At 44.3% G+C, this 19,293-nt stretch overlaps 1 pseudogene; it reads right to left on the bottom strand.

Annotated features, from left to right (window-relative positions):
• Positions 1–11,858, bottom strand: part of LOC112219040 — a 61,803-nt pseudogene extending 49,945 nt beyond the window's left edge.
• Positions 11,859–19,293: the final 7,435 nt, after the last annotated feature.

The following is a 19,293-nucleotide window of genomic DNA, read 5'->3' as shown; positions in this document are numbered from 1 at the left end:
TCAATAACAAAAGTTTCTCAATACTTTGTTATATACCCTTTGTTGGCAATGACAGAGGTCAAACGTTTTCACACACTGTTGCTGGTATTTTGGCCCATTCCTCCATGCAGATCTCCTCTAGAGCAGTGATGTTTTAGGGCTGTTGCTGGGCAACAACTCCCTCCAAAGATTTTCTATGGGGTTGAGATCTGGAGACTGGCTAGGCCACTCCAGGACCTCGAAATGCTTCTTACGAAGCCACTCCTTCGTTGCCCGGGCGGTGTGTTTGGGATCATTGTCATGCTGAAAGACCCAGCCACGTTTCATCTTCAATGCCCTTGCTGATGGAAGGAGGTTTTCACTCAAAATCTCACGATACATGGCCCCATTCATTCTTTCCTTTACACGGATCAGTCGTCCTGGTCCCTTTGCAGAAAAACAGCCCCAAAGCATGATGTTTCCACCCCCATGCTTCACAGTAGGTATGGTGATCTTTGGATGCAACTCAGCATTCTTTGTCCTCCAAACACAACGAGTTGAGTTTTTACCAAAAAGTTATATTTTGGTTTCATCTGACCATATGACATTTTCCCAATCTTCTTCTGGATCATCCAAATGCTCTCTAGCAAACTCCAGACGGGCCTGGACATGTACTGGCTTAAGCAGGGGGACACGTCTGGCACTGCAGGATTTGAGTCCCTGGCGGCGTAGTGCGTTACTGATGGTAGGCTTTGTTATTTTGGTCCCAGCTCTCTGCAGGTCATTCACTAGGTCCCCCCGTATGGTTCTGGGATTTTTGCTCACCGTTCTTGTGATCATTTTGACCCCACGGGGTGAGATCTTGCGTGGAGCCCCAGATCGAGGGAGATTATCAGTGGTCTTGTATGTCTTCCATTTCCTAATAATTGCTCCCACAGTTGATTTCTTCAAACCAAGCTGCTTACCTATTGCAGATTCAGTCTTCCCAGCCTGGTGCAGGTCTACAATTTTTGTTTCTGGTGTCCTTTGTCAGCTCTTTGGTCTTGGCCATAGTGGAGTTTGGAGTGTGACTGTTTGAGGTTGTGAACAGGTGTCTTTTATACTGATAACAAGTTCAAACGGATGCCATTAATACAGGTAACGAGTGGAGGACAGAGGAGCCTCTTAAAGAAGAAGTTACAGGTCTGTGAGAGCCAGAAATCTTGCTTGTTTGTAGGTGACCAAATACTTACTTTCCCCCATCATTTGCAAATTAATTAATTAAAAATCCTACAATGTGATTTTCTGGATTTTTTTTCTCATTTTGTCTGTCATAGTTGAAGTGTACCTATGATGAAAATTACAGGCCTCTCTCATCTTTTTAAGTGTGAGAACTTGCACAATTGGTGGCTGACTAAATACTTTCTTGCCCCACTGTATAGACCGACACACCCTGTGTGTTTTAATTCAATCAACTATATGCATTGAGCGTGTCTGATTTTTCAAACTTACGGTTTGATGAAATAAGAATCAAGCGTATGTCAACTACGCTCCTGCTATTACTCTCAAGTTGCCAGGCAATAGGCTACACGAGGAGTCGGCAACCTTTCTCATGTGTATAGCGTAGCCTAGTGGTTAGAGCGTTGTACTAATAACCGGAAGGTTGCGAGTTCAAACCCCCGAGCTGACAAGGTACAAATCTGTCATTCTGCCCCTGAACAGGCAGTTAACCCACTGTTCCCAGGCTGTCATTGAAAATAAGAATATGTTCATAATAAGGAGGCTGTGAATTTTCGCAGCTTTTTGTTAAAAATCGCGCAACATTTCAGCGTCCTGCTACTCATGCCAGGAATATAGTATATGCATATGATAAGTGTGTGTGTGTATAGAAAACACTCTGAAGTCTCTAAAACTGGTTAAATCGTGTCTGTGGCTATAACAGAACGTGTTTAGGAGTCAAAATCCTTCGAAAAACTGTTCACCAAAAACACAAAAATAATATTCATCCGCCAGTCAATGTATTGTCTAAGGCTGAGGAAAATACATGGGGATCCACTGTAAACGCCTACAGCTTCCACACGATGTCGCCAGTGCTGGAATTTTGGGGCAGCTTTATCCTTGGTTTTGTGATGTATAGGCACTTCCTTTCTTGGGGCTCACCACAGGATGTTATGAAAGTGAAAACATGGAGTATGATTTCAAGACTTGCTGCTATCGAATACAGATCGCCCCATGATCAATTTGATCGATTATTAACGTTTATTAATACCTAAAGTTGGTTTAGAAAAGTAATTTGAAGTGATTTGTAAAAGTTTATAGGCAACTTTTGTAATTTTAAAAAGTTACGTTGCGTCTTGTAAAGGGGCATTTTTCTGGATCAGACCGGTCTTCAGCAAATCACATTTTGGGTATACAATGACGGATTTAATCGGGAAAAAGACCCAATTGTGATGTTTATGTGACATATAGGAGTGCCAAGAAAGAAGCTCGTCAAAGGTAATGAATGTTTTATATTTTATTTCTGCGTTTTGGGTAGCGCCGGCTACCGCAAAATCTGTTGTTTTGTTGACGGTCTGGTATTCTGGGGGTGCATGCTATCAGATAATAGCTTCTCATGCTTTCGCCGAAAAGCATTTTACAAATCTGACTTGGTGGCTAGATTCACAACGAGTGTAGCTTTAATTCAGTACCTTGTATGTGTGTTTTAATGAAAGTTTGAGTTTTATCAAAAACTATAGGTTGCGCTCTAAAATTTCCGCTGATTTGATCCCGCCACAGGGACCTAGTCCATAACAAGATTTATTAACTGACTTGCCTGGTTAAATAAAAAGGTAAAAAAAAAAAAAAAATGTTTTTTAAATATGTAAAAATGGCCTAAATAAAGCCAACAAATAAAAAACATTGCAGCCTGCAGTTAGAAAATATCCTTGCTACACATGGCCTGTCTGCAAGGAACTTAAAATATATATTTTTTTTAAATAATCATTTTAACTAGGCAAGTCAGTTAAGAACAAATTTGTATTTTCAATGATGGCCTACTAGGGAGCCGTGGGTTAACTGCCTTTTTCAGGGGCAGAACGACATGTTTTTTAGTCAACCTTGTCAGCTCAGGGATTCAATCTTGGAACCTTTCGGTAACTGGCCCAACGTTCTAACCACTAGGCTACCTGCTGCCACAAATGTTATACTGCTCGAGCTCCTGTTCCTCTTATAGAATATTAGCTCAGAAGTATTATGGAGCTCCTGCACCTAAATATAAACAGTACCAGCACCCAAAATGAGTACTGGAACCTATTTCAGTCCAAGTCAAGCACCAATAAGAAGTAGGCCTATTCTATGACATTTCCTCTGGATCAGAGCATGACATTAAATGTACTCGGGTGATATATGCAATGGGGAATTGACATACATTAACAATCAAAGAATTCACACAATGAAGTGATTAAAACAATATAAGTGCACAAACTGGCAGGAGAGCGCGCATTTTGAGGAGAGAAGTGCTTTGTATGGTCAATCTGACGTCTGCATTGACCGTGCAGCATTTTCGGTGACACGGCCTCAGCGCAGAGCTGTTGTCAAGGAAGTGAGTTTGTGTTGATACAGGATGTCCCGCCCCCACCTACCGTCAACCAATCATGTCAATGCGGAGCTATACAGAGCCCTACACATTGTTACCACATTTGGGAGGTGCATGGCGATGCGGTACCGAGCGCGATGTGTGTGAGCGCGCGCGTCTGTTTATCAGGCTGACTGCAAATTGAGAGAGTTGGGCGACAGGCCAGGGAGCTAAATTTGCTCACTAAGATTTGTTGTCTATGGCAACTGCATTTCAGGAGGGGCTGCTTTGGGAGCCAGAGTTCTATTATGTTAATACAGCAGAGATCGAGGAAGACTTGGTATGAATGGTTATTTATAGACCGGAGTTACAGGAATGGGGAGTGTGTGGTGTGGATTCCGTGTGCGCGCGTGTGTCATGGCAGCTGCTCTGTTGGGGACTAGTGAGAGGCGACACTAACCTTCAGCTAGCTGTCATTGGTCTGGCTGCTTAAAAAGGCCCAGTGCAGTAACAAATGTGATTTTCCTGTGTTTTATAGAAACAGTTCCACACTGAGATTGAAATAATACTCTAAAATTGTGAAAATTACAATAAATACCCTTTCAGTGTAAGAGCTGTTTAATAAAAAGACAGCGTGAAGTTTCAGCCTGTTTTGTGTGAGATGGAGTTTTGGCATAGCCTGACGACTCACACTAAATTCTTTGTTACTCTGTTGTTCACCGCAGACTTTAGTCTGAGACTGCCATCAGTGAAGTCATTTGTGGTGATGAGGGGCACGAGGGGTGCTGTATAAAGTCATCAGCGATAGGATCATTTCTAACCAATCAGAGTATCAAAGACAAATTACACATTTTCCAACCACCGCTTTACCAAAGATTGTCTATACTGACAAGATAGACATGTGACTGCTCTAACAATGGAAATACATGTCTTTAAAGATGAAGGCATACAGGGGGAACCAAGATCAGGTGGGACCATTCTAGCCAATGAGAGAGAGCGACTCATCTTTGTATCTGTGCCATTATAGCATCTGTGATAGCATCAAAGCTATCTCCATTTTAATTTAGTCAATTTTCTTCTTCATTGGCTGATTTCTCCCAACTCATTTGAATCCCTACCAAGTTGACTACTTTAAAATGGTGGAGCCCTCAATGGCAAAGTCCATGCTAAAATGGGTTATATCCATGATGAGTTATCTCTATGACACCAGGCACAACTCAGATTGTCTTTTTCCCCCCAAAGTTGCACGAAGTGCCACTCGCATCCACTTATATCAGTGCATTCGTAGCAACCTAACCATTACTGGGGCGGTAGGTAGCTTAGTGGTTAGAGTGTTGGGCCAGTAACCGAAAGGCTGCTAGATCGAATCCCCGAGCTGATGAGGTAAAGATCTGTCGTTCTGCCCCAGAACAAGGCAGTTAACCCACTGTTCCTTGGCCATCATTGTAAATAAGAATTTATTCTTAACTGACTTGCCTGGTTAAATAAAAGGTTAAATAAAAAAATTACTTTTATTCTATCAAATAAGCCTCACGTACCAAATTAGCAATTACATATTTTGTTGACCAAACTCAACACTCATTGACCTCCATACAAAAATTATTAACAACGTGGGCTAAATGATCGTGGACAAATTTTCAGCTATGCATAGTAGCAATGGACTGTATTTACAAATGTAAAGTGGGTAGTGGAATCAATAGTATATATTAGAACAGCAGCTGGGATTAATTCCATTGTGTGAGTGAGTGAGAGTAAGTAGTCAGTGCATATAGTCACTAATGTGCAGGACGGTTCAGGGAGACAGCTAGGTTTAGCTTTTCAGCAGTCTGATGGCCTGGTGGTAAAGGCTGTCTTGGAGCCTGTTGGTGTGAGACCTGATACTCTGGTACCGCTTGCCAGATGGTAATAGAGTTAAGTCTGTGGCTCAGGTGACTGGAGTTCTTGACAATCTTTCGGGCCTTCCTCAGACATCTCCTGGTGTAGGTGTCCTGGAGGACAGGGAGCTGGCCCCCAGTGATGTATTGGGCCTTCCGCACCAACGTCTGTAGGGCCTTTCGGTTGAGGGCGGTGCAGTTGCCATACCAGGCGGTGATGGCGCTCTCGATTGTGCAGCTGTAGAACCGGGGTCTTTAAGGTGTCAGCACGGTTCAGTTTGGCTGGCACTTAGCCGAACGCTGCTAGCCGAACGCTGCTAGCCGAACGCTGCTAGCCGAACGCTGCTAGCCGAACCGCTGCTAGCCGAACCGCTGCTACGAACGCTGCTAGCCGAACGCTGCTAGCCGAACGCTGCTAGCCGAACGAATGTGCTCGCATAATCCCTTCAAAAGACCTTCGCATGAAAAACTTTTTAAAAAGCGGCAATAGATTCTTATAACTAACCCAAGATAGACCACAGCCTGTCATTTCCAATGGGAACAAATGAGCCATAGTGGGCAGAACAAGCAAGGAGGGAGGCAGAGCCAAGCATGAGCGAGAGAGATCCTATTGGCACATTCTAGCATCATCATACAAACCTGTTCATTCTAGTTCTGGGAACAGAAAACTGTATTGCGATCAAATGTTTCATTGATGAGAAAATGTGCTCAATACATCTCGTTCCATCTTCTCCCACTGCCCGCCAGTGGGCTTCCTCTCACTACCATATTTGGTAGTGAGTGGAAACACCAAGCAGGTACTTCACATTTAAACATCCAGTGAAATATCTGTCTCATTGTTCAATCTGTTATAGTACTGTTTGTCCATTTTGAGACGCCGTAGTAAATACTGGCTAACTTAAAAGTCTGAATTAATCTCAGATAACTCAAGAAATCTGTTATTCATTTGACATTTTTGCAGAGGAAATCTTAGTCGCGCAATTTTACATCTAACTAAGATGTTCCGTGCTGTATTTGTCAATGAAAGAATTTGCATGAAAATGAGTCATCTCTCAATGAATGACAACAAAGAATCCCTACTGTTGACCAATCACCGATGGAGGGGCGTAGACTTCAGCTCCAAACTGTGGCTTGCCTTCAGAAAACGCCCAAACAGCCGGAAAAAAAACCTCACCAAAATCCAGAACAAACAAAAACATCACAAAACATTGTCATATGCACGAACTCTTCCAAACCGCTTCGGCCAGGAAGCAGGCAGACGCCTTTAGGCACAACAGCTTGACATGTTGTGCCTCGGTTCAAATCCCTGAGCTGACAAGGTACAAAATCTGTCGTTCTGCCCCTGAACAGGCAGTTAACCCACTGTTCCTAGGCCGTCATTGAAAATAAGAATTTGTTCTAAACTGACTTGCCTAGTTAAATAAAAGGTAAAATAAATAAAATTTCTGACACCAAAAACAAAAAATAGCAGTCCAGGTCAACACATGAACTCAGGCTGACATACTTTCCACCAGAGCTTGGGTCGATTTACTTTCCAATTCTTTGAAATGGTCTTGACTCAAACATAGGAGTAACAATATATACACACACACTGGTTATTCCAACTTTACAATACCGGTAATCAATACACTATAACAGCCAGCTCCAGGCTAGATACACAGGGGACTTCTGGCCCAGAGCAGGCACTAGCTTTACAAAGGAAATGTAGTCTATAGTGTGTGTGTACACGGTCCCTCAGGCTGAGTGAGATCACATTCAGAACAATGACGTCTTCCTTCAGGACATCCTGCCACACACACCACACACACGGAAGGAATACCATGAAAATGACTGACTACCACTTGAGTCATCCTTGAAGTGAACCCAGAGAAACACCCTCCTGTAGTCTGTACTGTAAAGCTGCTCTACAGGGTTCTGTCTGCCAAGCAGCAAGGCTCCATCCTGCCAACTAATGTATCTAGTAGGGCCGGGACGATACCTGTACTGTGACAAGGAAACAAAACAAAGCAGATTTAGCTTCTTTCGGAAAACTGCCGTAATGTTAGCAACTAACATCATTATGTTGTCATCCAGAGTCACATTGATTTATTTTACAAGCTATAAACAAACAATATTTTACATACTACAGATTTTTGCCTTGGAAAAATAGTGAACTAAACGCAGCAAAAAAAAGAAACGTCCTCTCACTGCGTTTATTTTCAGCAAACTTAACATTTGTAAATATTTGTATGAACATAACAAGATTCAACAACTGAGACATAAACTGAATAAGTTCCACAGACATGTGACTAACAGAAATTTAATAATGTGTCCCTGAACAAAGGGGGGTCAAAAATCAAAAGTAACAGTCAGTATCTGGTGTGGCCACCAGCTGCATTAAGTACTGCAGTACATCTCCTCCTCATGGACTGCACCAGATTTGCCAGTTCTTGCTGTGTGATGTTACCCCACACTTCCACCTAGGCACCTGCAAGTTCCCGGATATTTCTGGGGGGGAATGGCTCGAGCCCTCACCCTCCGATTCAACAGGTCCCAGACGTGCTCAATGGGATTGAGATCCGGGCTCTTCGCTGGCCATGGCAGAACACTGACTTTCCTGTCTTGCAGGAAATCACGCAGAGAACGAGCAGTATGGTTGGTGGGACGTTTCTTATTTTGCTGAGTTTAGTATCGTCCCCGCCTTCGTATCCAAACACACCAAGAAAGTCGTGAAGAGGGCACAACACCACATTCTCTTCCCCAGGAGACTGAAAAGATTTAGCATGGGTCCCCAGATCCTCAAAAAGATCTACAGCTGCACCATCGAGAGCATCCTGACTGGTTGCATCACCGCCTGGTATGGCAACTGCTCGGCATCTGATGGTACAGCGCTAGAGGGTAGTGCGTATGGCTTAATACATCACTGGGGCCAAGCTTCCGGTCATCGTGGACCTATATACTAGGCCCAGAATATTGTCAAAGACTCCAGTCAGCCAAGTCAGACTGTTCTCTCTGCTATACCGAAGCACCAAGTCTCAGACCAAAAGGCTCCTTAAACAGCTTCTACCCCCAAGCCATAAGACTGCTGAACAACTAATCAAATGGCCACCTGGACTATTTACATTGACCCCCTCCCCCCCCTTTGTTTTTATGCTGCTGCAACTCGCTGTCTATTATCTATGCATAGTCACTTTACAAATTACCTCGACTAACATGTACCCCTTCACATTGACTCAGTACCCCCTGTATGCCTTGTTATTGTTATGTAAATGTATTGTGTTACTTTGATTAGATTTTTTAAAACTTTATTTAGTAACTATTTTCTTAACTCTATTTCTAGAACTGCATTGTTGGTTAAGGGCTTGTAAGTAAGCATTTCACATTAAGGTCTACACCTGCTGTATTTGGCGCATGTGACAGGAAACATTTGATTTGATCTCCACACGACATAAATTCAAACAAAAAAAGTGTAGATAATCACTAATATTTCTCTGGGATGTTGGATGCAATCCATTCTCTATTAATTGAGTTAAATAAAGCCTTTTGGGAGAGGATTGGCATAGGGATTTAATTTTAAAAGGATTTCATTCAAAAATGATTTTGTTCTAGAAATATTTTTGGAAAACAAACAGGTTTAGATTATTAGGATCCCCATTAACTACTGCACATGCAGCAGCACCTCTTCCTAGGGGTCCACATAAAACACATAAAGCACGAGAGATTTAAAATACGGGTCAGTAAATCAATGTTGGGTATCATCACTTCACAATAACACGGTCAATTCATTTGAATTCAGTCACTTTTTGACAGCACCCCTTTTGATTTGAACGAAACCTTACATACATATTAGCCCATTATAGAAGTGCTCAGAAAGTGACTTCTTGGACCTGAACGCCAACACATTCAAGAGATTACAGGTGCTCAAAATTGCCCCATTTTGCATACCCCACTATACCGTAAGACATCCATGTCATAGCTTCACACTGAAACGTTAAAAAAACACATTTTTACAAGGAGCAGAGGTGCGCCTAAGTTTAAAAATGTAGGCGCACAATGAAAAATATTTGAGGTATTGAAGCTAGAATTTTTCTGGGTGTACTGGTGGGTCCTAAATTTAAATTCCAGGTCGCACAGAAAACTATTTATGCACGTATGAGAGTAAAATGGTCGCACTGTGTAGAGCCCTGCACATCTTCATCACTGGAAAAGACAAATGGTTTAGATTGATATCATTTTAAAAAGTTTACAAACAGGGTTTCAGATTTGTTTTTTTATTATAAAATAATTGACATTTAACGCCAATTATCTAAAAACGTGTAAACTCCGATTTAAAAAAAATAATATTTACAGATGTTGTAGCTTAGATCCTATTTGACATCGTCTACGGTTTGTGTTGTGCTGCCCTCGGTTGAGACAGCATGCTCTTGAATAAAATGGTAATTAAATATTAATGTCAACATTCAAATTTTTTATTTTACCTTTATTTAACTAGGCAAGTCAGTTAAGAACAAATTCTTATTTTCAATGACGGCCTAGGTTAACTGGGTTAACTGCCTGTTCAGGGGCAGAACGACAGATTTGTACCTTGTCAGCTCGGGGATTTGAACTTGAAACCTTCCAGTTACTAGTCTAATGCTCTAACCACTAGGCTACCCTGGTATAAAGATGGTTGGAGGTCCACACATTAGAGAATATTGACTTGAATATTGACTTGAATATTGACTTGAATATTGACTTGAATGGGAATATCTGTTGTTTTAAATGATACTGTCAATCATCCATAGGAAACCTATTGTAATCACAGAAATATAGATAATAGAATAGACATGAACATTTAAGTTGGCATTCAACAGTGGGTGGACCAGCGATCATATTTATGGTAGTAATTACAAGTTAACATTTCAATTCAATTTAAAAGGTCCATTCTATTAATTATATTTCTATGACTGAAATGACGACCCATCCTGTATTCAAGAGCATGTTGTGTCTCAACCGATGACAGGCACAACACAAAAACCTCAGATGTGAAATAGGGTGTAAGCAACAACATAATGCAGAGTCTCTGTCCTCCTTTAAGGCACAGCTTAAGAAAAGCTTTCAAGGACCTCTGCTAATTCTGTTCTCTTGTCCCTCGGACCTGACCACACCATTATATAGCTTTGTTAGTGGTCGATGTTGTGTGTTTTGGATCTGGTTTTTTGAAAGAAATATTTGACATTGTTTAAAAATGACCCAAAACATTTTTTTATTTTACATTTTCAATAAATATTAAAATAGATCAAATAGTTTGTAAGCTTATAAATGATATCAAACAACAATGTATATTTTACAGGGGGGGGGGATGCAGAAAGTGACAACTTCGAGCAGCGTTATCTCTTGAATGTTTTGGCATTCAGGTCCAAAAATGTAACTTTCTGACCCCTTCTTCCATGGGCAAACGTATGGAATGTTGTTTATATCAAAGGGGATGCTGTCAAAAAGTGTTTTAATTTAAATGGATTTACCCAATACACGCCCACATAAGACTACATTCTAAACTAGCAGGGATAATGTGGTGTTTTTTTGCCAAATATGTTTCAAATTAATATTTTATTTTGGTTCCTCTTAAACCCTGTTTTGGGAAATAATGGTACCTTTCCTTATCAAACAAGAACATTTTTCTGCGAATTCAGCAACAAATAGTGCACACTTATCTATCCCACATAAAACATGATAGTAGCGGCGTGCCTTTTAAACGTGTAATTATTCTCAGTGGAGAGGGTATCCAGTTTACATCCCAAAGCCTAGGATAACTCCAATAGAAAACAGCCTGTCCCCCACAATAACAAATTGAAAGGCATTGACAAACACACAGCAGTGAAGAAAACATTGCTACCCCATTTTGTGACAATGCAGGGTAGAATGTGTCTTGTCGTTGTTGTTGTATGAATGTAGCCACCTCAAGCCGTTATCACCAAGCCACTTGTACAGTAGGCTAACATTTGTTGCAATATTGCAAAGGACCCATAAGAAAATGTAACTATAGCGCTCACCAGAAACGATGTGCGTTGTTCCGACCAGTGTCCCCGTCCCCGGAGTTTCTTTTCAGTCCGGATGCAGTCTTTCCACACGCCGTAAAAAGAGGAATAATTTGTTGTCTGCGTGTGCTAGTTTATTATCTCCGATAATGTCGCCTAAATCTGCGAAGGTGTCGCTTCCAGCATGACTATTGAGGATTCGAAGTTAAGAACCTGGTGGAAAAGAAGCCGTAGCGAATGTTCCGTTCCCTTTTCGGTAGGAGAACAGACCAGCTGTGCGAACCGATGATCACAATAGATCGCTCGTGAGGGGTGCCTGCCTACTTAGGCCGCGTTAAAATACTAGTCGGAACTATGACCTAAGAAATGTCCGACCTGATGAGTCGTTCAACACCGCACGTGTATAACTATCACCAGTTAGCAAGTCGGACATTTCCGAGTTTCCAAGTTCCCACAAGTAGTTGAACACAGCATTACTGCTGCTTACTAACTACTACCACCGCAGTGTCATCAAAAAAACATTTTCACACCACGGTCACTAGGTGAAATAGCGCCACCCTTCGCTGTGATCGCTACCGGCTACCATACACACCGGACAGGACAGCAGTGTTGTACTGTCCGGTCTTGCGACCCCATTGAGTGTATTGTCTTGGTGTCGGATACATTTTTACTCGATATTGACTCGATCTTGGAAAGTGAGGACTCGTAATTTATTTCCGAGACCAGCTCATAAAAAAAAAAAACCCTGAGCCTGATTATCAGCTCCGATTCAGTCAGCGCATAAAACCGCTTTGCCAGGTCAAATATCCACGCTTCTTTTCATTTCTTATCGCCCATTGAAACCTGGGCTTGCTAGTTTACTCGTAAGATTGCTGATTTCTACTTTTATTGATAAAATATCCTCAAACTTTGTTGCGCTCATCAGAATGTCTTTAAATCTGTTTTACCCATTTCATATGTATATACTGTATTCTTGTCAAGGCCTGTCCTATTTAACTATTCCTGTACATATAATATGCTTCTGATATACTACTTATTCAAACCATTTCCATAAGCATATTGTCTATACATCCCATCACATATTTATATATATAGTGTAACGACCCTGGGCGGATATCGACCCAGCCGTTTGAGCATGCTTTTGAGCATGCCCAGCCGTTTGAGCTAGGGCTAGGGTTCGAGGCCTGCTCCCTGCCTGTTTCAGTACCAATCAAAAGTCAGGACTCATCCAAGGGTTTTTCTTTAGTTGTACTATTTTCTAAATTGTAGAATTATAGTGAAGACATCAAAACTATGAAATAAGACATATGGAATCATGTAGTAAACAAAGAAATGTTTAATCAAAATATATTTTATATTTGAGATTCTTCAAAGTAGTCATCCTTTGTTTTGATGACAGCTTTGCACACTCTTGGCATTCTCTCAACCAGCTTCACCTGGAATGCTTTTCCAACAGTCTTGAAGAAATTCCCACATATGCTGAGCACTTGTTGGTTGCATTTCCTTCACTTTGAAGAGTCTGTATTATATATTTTGATTTGTTTAAAACTTTTCTGGTTACTACATGATTCCATATGTGTTTTTTCATAGTTTTGATGTCTTCACTATAATTCTACAATGTAGAAAATAGTAAAAATAAAGAAAAACCCTTGAATAAGTAGGTGTGTCCAAACTTTTGACTGGTAGTGTATATATACTCCAGACTCCAGACATTGCTCGTCCTAATATTTCTATATTTCTTTATTCCATTATTTTACTTGTTAGATACGTGTGTATTGTTGTCTATTGTTGGTTATTACTCTACTGTTGGAGCTAGGAATACAAGCATTTCGCTACACCAGAAATAACATCTGATAAATATGTGTATGCGACCAATAAAATGTGATATGATTTGAAGTCGCTGGTAGGGAACAGTGGTGGATATTGTTTGAAAGTTGCTCTTACTAGTTATTTTTAGAGTGGCTCTCTATTTTCCCTCAGCATGCATTTCTTCACCAATCTAAACATTTAAAGAATTGTAAAAAATTCTGAAATATGAACCCAAAATACTGGACATTTTGAACTGTTATTAAGGTTGGCGATTTGACATAATTACAATCATGGTCTTGAATTGGACTTGCATTTTTCTGGTCCCTGGCTTGACTCGGTCTCGCCCCCCCTCCCCCTCCCTCCTTTTGGTCTTGATCTTGACTCGATTGACTCGATTAGCACCGATCTTGGTCCTGAATCCGTCTCGCTTTAGGTGGTCTCGAACACAACACTGCAGGACAGCCAGTGTAATGTCGCCCCACAGTGGCCTCTGGTGTAGGTTGGTTCCATATGGTCCCCATTGAAATCAAATTTAGATACTGTATGGATTTGTCATATAATCCCCACTGTTTTTTTTTACAGAAGATTTTTCCTCTCTATTGAACAATGACTTTGGAATGTACTCTGCAAACATATATTTTAGGAATTTCTTGAGACAATATTTATTTGTTGCTTTTTTGAAAAAAATTAATATAATCACACTATTGGGCCTTTCCTTGATCACTGATGTTGTAGGAAAATAGCAGTCCATCTGTGTGTGAGATGGAGAGGGATGTTTTTAATGTTCCATGTTGATGTAAGTATGAATCTCCTCACCACTATGCTGCTGTTCATTCTCACCACAGGAGACACACACACACACACACACACAATCCTTCCTCCAACCTACTTTGGCCACCTGATCAACAATCCATCCAGTACCTCCACCCTGGATAGCCTAGTCTACTTCTCTCTCTTGACAATGTCCACATTCAGTCCGTTCTGGGTCGGGGGCCAGCTATTCAGGTGGGGAAATACTCAGCAAACAGAAGCCTACATACTTTCCTGTCAGAGTTTCTACCGAGCAGAGAGGGCAGCCTTGTTGAAGGGGCCCAGCTCAGTTCCATCTGGTGGTGTGTGTGTGTGTGTGTGTGTGTGTGTGTGTTCGGCTCTGTCTGGATGGAGAGATTTGCGCGAGGCAACACAGGCAAGTCTGTGCTCTCAAAATCAGTTCTGTCACTGCTTTCCAGGAATTGAACTTGCAGACAGTGTTGTAGTAGTTGTAAGTCATCCATTGCTTCCATGTCAGATATGTGTAAACATTAAACATACATATGTCATATATAAATGTCGGTAACTCTCTGGTGTACAGCTGAATCTTGGAACTGAAGTTCTGTGTCCAGCGACAAGTCTCCACACATGGCAGTTATGATGACAAAAATAACACATTTGTCGAAGACATACAGCTCTACCTCTAAGATGTTATCGGCATTGTGTGAAGATAAATAATTACATTGAGCATCTGTCAAGAGTCCTTCCCTCCCCTTGTAAATGCCCAAATCTCCTCGTGCTCACAAGCCTGTCCTACAAGAGAATGAGAGGTCAAATCTGAACATTACCATAGCAGCATACCACCCTGCATACCACTGCTGGCTTGATTCTGAAGCTAAGCAGGGTTGGTCCTGGTCAGTCCCTGGATGGGAGACCAGATGCTGCTGAAAGTGGTGTTGGAGGGCCAGTAGGAGGCACTATTTCCTCTGGTCTAAAAAAATATCCCAATGCCCCAGGGCAGTGCTTGGGGACACTGCCCTGTGTAGGGTGCCGTCTTTTGGATGGGATGTTAAACGGGTGTCCTGACTCTCTGAGGTCATTAAAGACCCCATGGCACTTATTGTAAGAGTAGGGGTGTTAACCCTGGGTGTCTTGGCTAAATTCCCAATCTGGCCCTCAAACCGTCACCTAATAATCCCCAGTTTACAATTGGCTCATTCCTCTCCCCTGTAACTATTCCCCAGGTTGTTGCTGTAAATGAGAACGTGTTCTCAGTCAACTTACCTCGTAAAATTTTGAAAAATGGTGTCAGTCCAGGTGTCATCTGCTTAGTTTATGACTATTTTATAACCTTATTGCTATGATGCTGCTATGTAAATACTAGGTAGGTACATACTTTTTTTTAGAGTTCTCAGATCAAACTGTTTAAACTGAAATCATGTGGCTTGTGTGTGTAAGAGTGAAACGTTGTTGTCGTTTTTGCTGCACTGTTTCTATGGTATCCACAAAGACGTTTCTCAAATCCTCACTAATGGACTCGGCTGACCAATGGTCAAAGCCTCCAAAATTCTAGCTAATCTCTCTCTCTCTCTGCCCCCCTCTCTCTCTCTCTCTGCCCCCCTCTCTCTCTCTCTCTCCCTCTCTGCCCCCCCTCTCTCTCTGTCCCCCCTCTCTCTCTCTCTCTGCCCCCTCTCTCTCTCTCTCTGGCCCCCTCTCTCTCTCTCTCTGGCCCCCTCTCAATCTCCCTCTATCTCTCTGGCCCCCTCTCTCTCTCTCTCTGGCCCCCTCTCAATCTCCCTCTCTCTCTCTGGCCTCCTCTCTCTCTCTCTCTTCCCCCAATTCAATGTAAGGGCTTTATTGGCATGGGAAACATATGTTTACATTACCAAAGCAAGTGAAGTAGATAATAAACAAAAGTGAAATGAACAATAAAACATTTACAGTAAACATTACACTCCAAAAGAAAATACATTTCAAATGTTATATTATGTCTATATACAGCGTTGTAACAATGTGCAAATGTTATTGTCACGCCCTGGTCAAAGTATTTTGTGTTTATCTTTATGTATTTGGTCAGGCCAGGGTGTGGCATGGGGTTTTTGTAATTGTGGTGTGTTTGTCTTGGGGTTTTGGTGGTGGTATTGGGATTGTAGCTTAGTGGGTTGTCTAGCAAGGTCTATGGCTGTCTGGAGTGGTTCTCAATCAGAGGCAGGTGCTTATCGTTGTCTCTGATTGGGAACCATATTTAGGCAGCCATATTCTTTGAGTTTGTCGTGGGTGATTGTCCTTAGTGTCTTACTTGTACTCTCTGTTAGTTTGCACTAGATAGGCTGTTTTCGGTTTTCATTACGTTTATTGTTTTGTAGTGTTTAGTCGTGTTTACGTTTTGTTTAATAAATATGGATCGCAATCGACACGCTGCAGTTTGGTCCGACTCTCCTTCATCACCACTAGAAAACCGTTACAGAATCACCCACCACCAACGGACCAAGCAGCGTGTTAACAGGCAGGAACCACAGGAGAGGCAACAGAGGCAGCAGCAGCAGGAGCAGCAGCAGCTGCAGTGGGAGAGGCTGCACCACCTGGAGAAATGGACATGGGAGGAAGAACTGGACGGTAAAGGACCCTGGGCTCAGCCTGGAGAATATCGCCGCCCCAAGGAAGAACTGGAGGCGGCGAAAGCTGAGAGGCGCAGATATGAGGAGGCAGCACGGCGTAGCGGATGGAAGCCTGAGAATCAGCCCCAAAAATTTCTTGGGGGGCTCAGGGAGAGTGTGGCAGAGTCAGGAGTCAGACCTGAGCCAACTCTCCTGTTTATCGTGAGGAGCCAAGGAGGAGACCAGAACCAGAGACTGTGAAGGAGTTAATGGGGAAATTGGAGGAGAGAGAAATGAGGGAGTTGCTGTGTTGGTGCTTTTTGCATGGAATTCGCCCGACGGAACGTGTTGGGGATTTGATGGCACCTGGGTTAGCGCTCCATACTCGTCCTGAGGTGCGTGTTAGTCGGCTGGTGAAGTTGGTGCCAGCCTCACGCACCAGGCCTCCTGTGCACATCCCTAGCCTTGCACATCCTGTGCCAACACTGCTCTCAAGATCTCCAGTACGCCTTCACGGTCTAGCCCATCCTGTGCTACCTCCACACTCCAGTCCTCCGGTAGCAGCTCCCCGCTCCAGGCTTCCTGTGCGTGTCCTCGATCCAGTACCACCAGTTCCAGCACCATGCACCAGGCCTTCAGTGTGCCTTGCCTGTTCAGCGCAGCCAGCGCTTTTCTCCTCTCCTGCGCTGCTGGAGTCTCCCGCCTGTTTAGCGCAGCCAGAGCCTTTCTCCTCTACAGCGCTGCCGGATCCTCCCGCCTGTTCAGCGCAGCCAGAGCCTTCCTCCTCTACAGCGCTGCCGGAGCCTCCCGCCTGTTTAGCGCAGCCAGAGCCTTTCTCCTCTCCTACGCTGCCGGAGTCTCCCGCCTGTTCAGCGCAGCCAGAGCTGCCAGCCTGCATGGAGAAGCCAGAGCTGCCAGCCTGCATGGAGCAGCCAGAGCTGTCAGTCCGCATAGAGCAGCCAGAGCTGTCAGTCCGCATAGAGCAGCCAGAGATGTCAGTCTGCATGGAGCAGCCAGAGATGTCAGTCTGCATGGAGCAGCCAGATGTGTCAGTCTGCATGGAGCAGCCAGAGATGTCAGTCTGCATGGAACAGTCAGAGCTGTCAGTCTGCATGGAGCAGCCAGAGCTGTCAGTCTACATGAAGCAGCCCGAGCTGCCAGTCTGCATGAAGCAGTCAGTCTACATGGAGCAGCCAGAGATGTCAGTCTGCATGAAGCAGCCAGAGCTGTCAGTCTGCATGGAGCAGCCAGTCTGCATGGAGCAGCCAGTCTGCATGGAGCTGCCAGTCTGCATGGAGCTGCCAGTCTGCATGGAGCTGCCAGTCTGCAAGAAGCTGCCAGTCAGCACGGAGCCGCCAGAGCGGTCAGTCTGTAAGAAGCCGCCAGAGCTGTCAGCCTATATGGAGCAGCTAGTGCCGCCAGTCTGCCCAGCGCCGCCAGTGCCCCCAGTCTGCCCAGCGTCGCCAGTCTGCCCAGCGCCGTCAGTCTGCCCAGCATCGCCAGTCTGCCCAGCGTCGTCAGTCTGCCCAGCGTCGCCAGTCTGCCCAGCGCCGTCAGTCTGCCCAGCATCGCCAGTCTGCCCAGCATCGCCAGTCTGCCCAGCGTCGTCAGTCTGCCCAGCGTCGTCAGTCTGCCCAGCGTCGCCAGTCTGCCCAGCGTCGTCAGTCTGCCCAGCACCGCCAGTATGCCCAGCGCCGCCAGTCTGCCCAGCGCCGCCAGTCTGCCCAGCATCGCCAGTCTGCCCAGCGCCGCCAGTCTGCCCAGCGCCGCCAGTCTGCCCAGCGCCGCCAGATCTGCCAGTCAACCAGACTCTTCCAGATCTGCCAGTCAACCAGACTCTTCCAGATCTGCCAGTCAACCAGACTCTTCCAGATCTGCCAGTCAACCAGACTCTTCCAGATCTGCCAGTCAGCCAGGATCTGCCAGTCAGCCAGGATCTGCCAGTCAGCCAGGATCTGCTGAAACCACCAGCCAGCCAGGAGCTGGTAGATCTATCTACCTGCCTGAGCTTCCTCTCACTCCTGAGCTTCCTCTCACTCCTGAGCTTCCTCTCACTCCTGAGCTTCCTCTCACTCCTGAGCTTCCTCTCACTCCTGAGCTTCCTCTCACTCCTGAGCTTCCTCTCACTCCTGAGCTTCCTCTCACTCCTGAGCTTCCTCTCACTCCTGAGCTTCCTCTCACTCCTGAGCTTTCTCTCACTCCCGAGCTTCCCCTCAGTCCCGAGCTGCCTCGGTCCCGAGCTGTCCTTCAGTCCCGATCTGCTCCTCAGTCCAGTGGGGTTCTGGGTGGGGACTACTAGGCCATGGTCGGCGGCGAGGGTGGACTATCCAGGGACGAAGGGAGAGGGGACTAAGACATTAAAGGAGTGGGGTCCACGCCCCGCGCCGGAGCCGCCACCATGGACAGACGCCCACCCGGACCCTCCCTATTGTTTTGAGGTGCGTTCGGGAGTCCGCACCTTAGGGGGTTCTGTCACGCCCTGGTCAAAGTATTTTGTGTTTATCTTTATGTATTTGGTCAGGCCAGGGTGTGGCATGGGGTTTTTGTAATTGTGGTGTGTTTGTCTTGGGGTTTTGGTGGTGGTATTGGGATTGTAGCTTAGTGGGTTGTCTAGCAAGGTCTATGGCTGTCTGGAGTGGTTCTCAATCAGAGGCAGGTGCTTATCGTTGTCTCTGATTGGGAACCATATTTAGGCAGCCATATTCTTTGAGTTTGTCGTGGGTGATTGTCCTTAGTGTCTTACTTGTACTCTCTGTTAGTTTGCACTAGATAGG

The sequence above is a fragment of the Oncorhynchus tshawytscha genome, linkage group LG19, assembly GCF_018296145.1.
Source record: "Oncorhynchus tshawytscha isolate Ot180627B linkage group LG19, Otsh_v2.0, whole genome shotgun sequence".
Lineage (NCBI taxonomy): Eukaryota > Metazoa > Chordata > Actinopteri > Salmoniformes > Salmonidae > Oncorhynchus > Oncorhynchus tshawytscha.
This window is presented reverse-complemented; position numbering and strand designations above follow the sequence as displayed.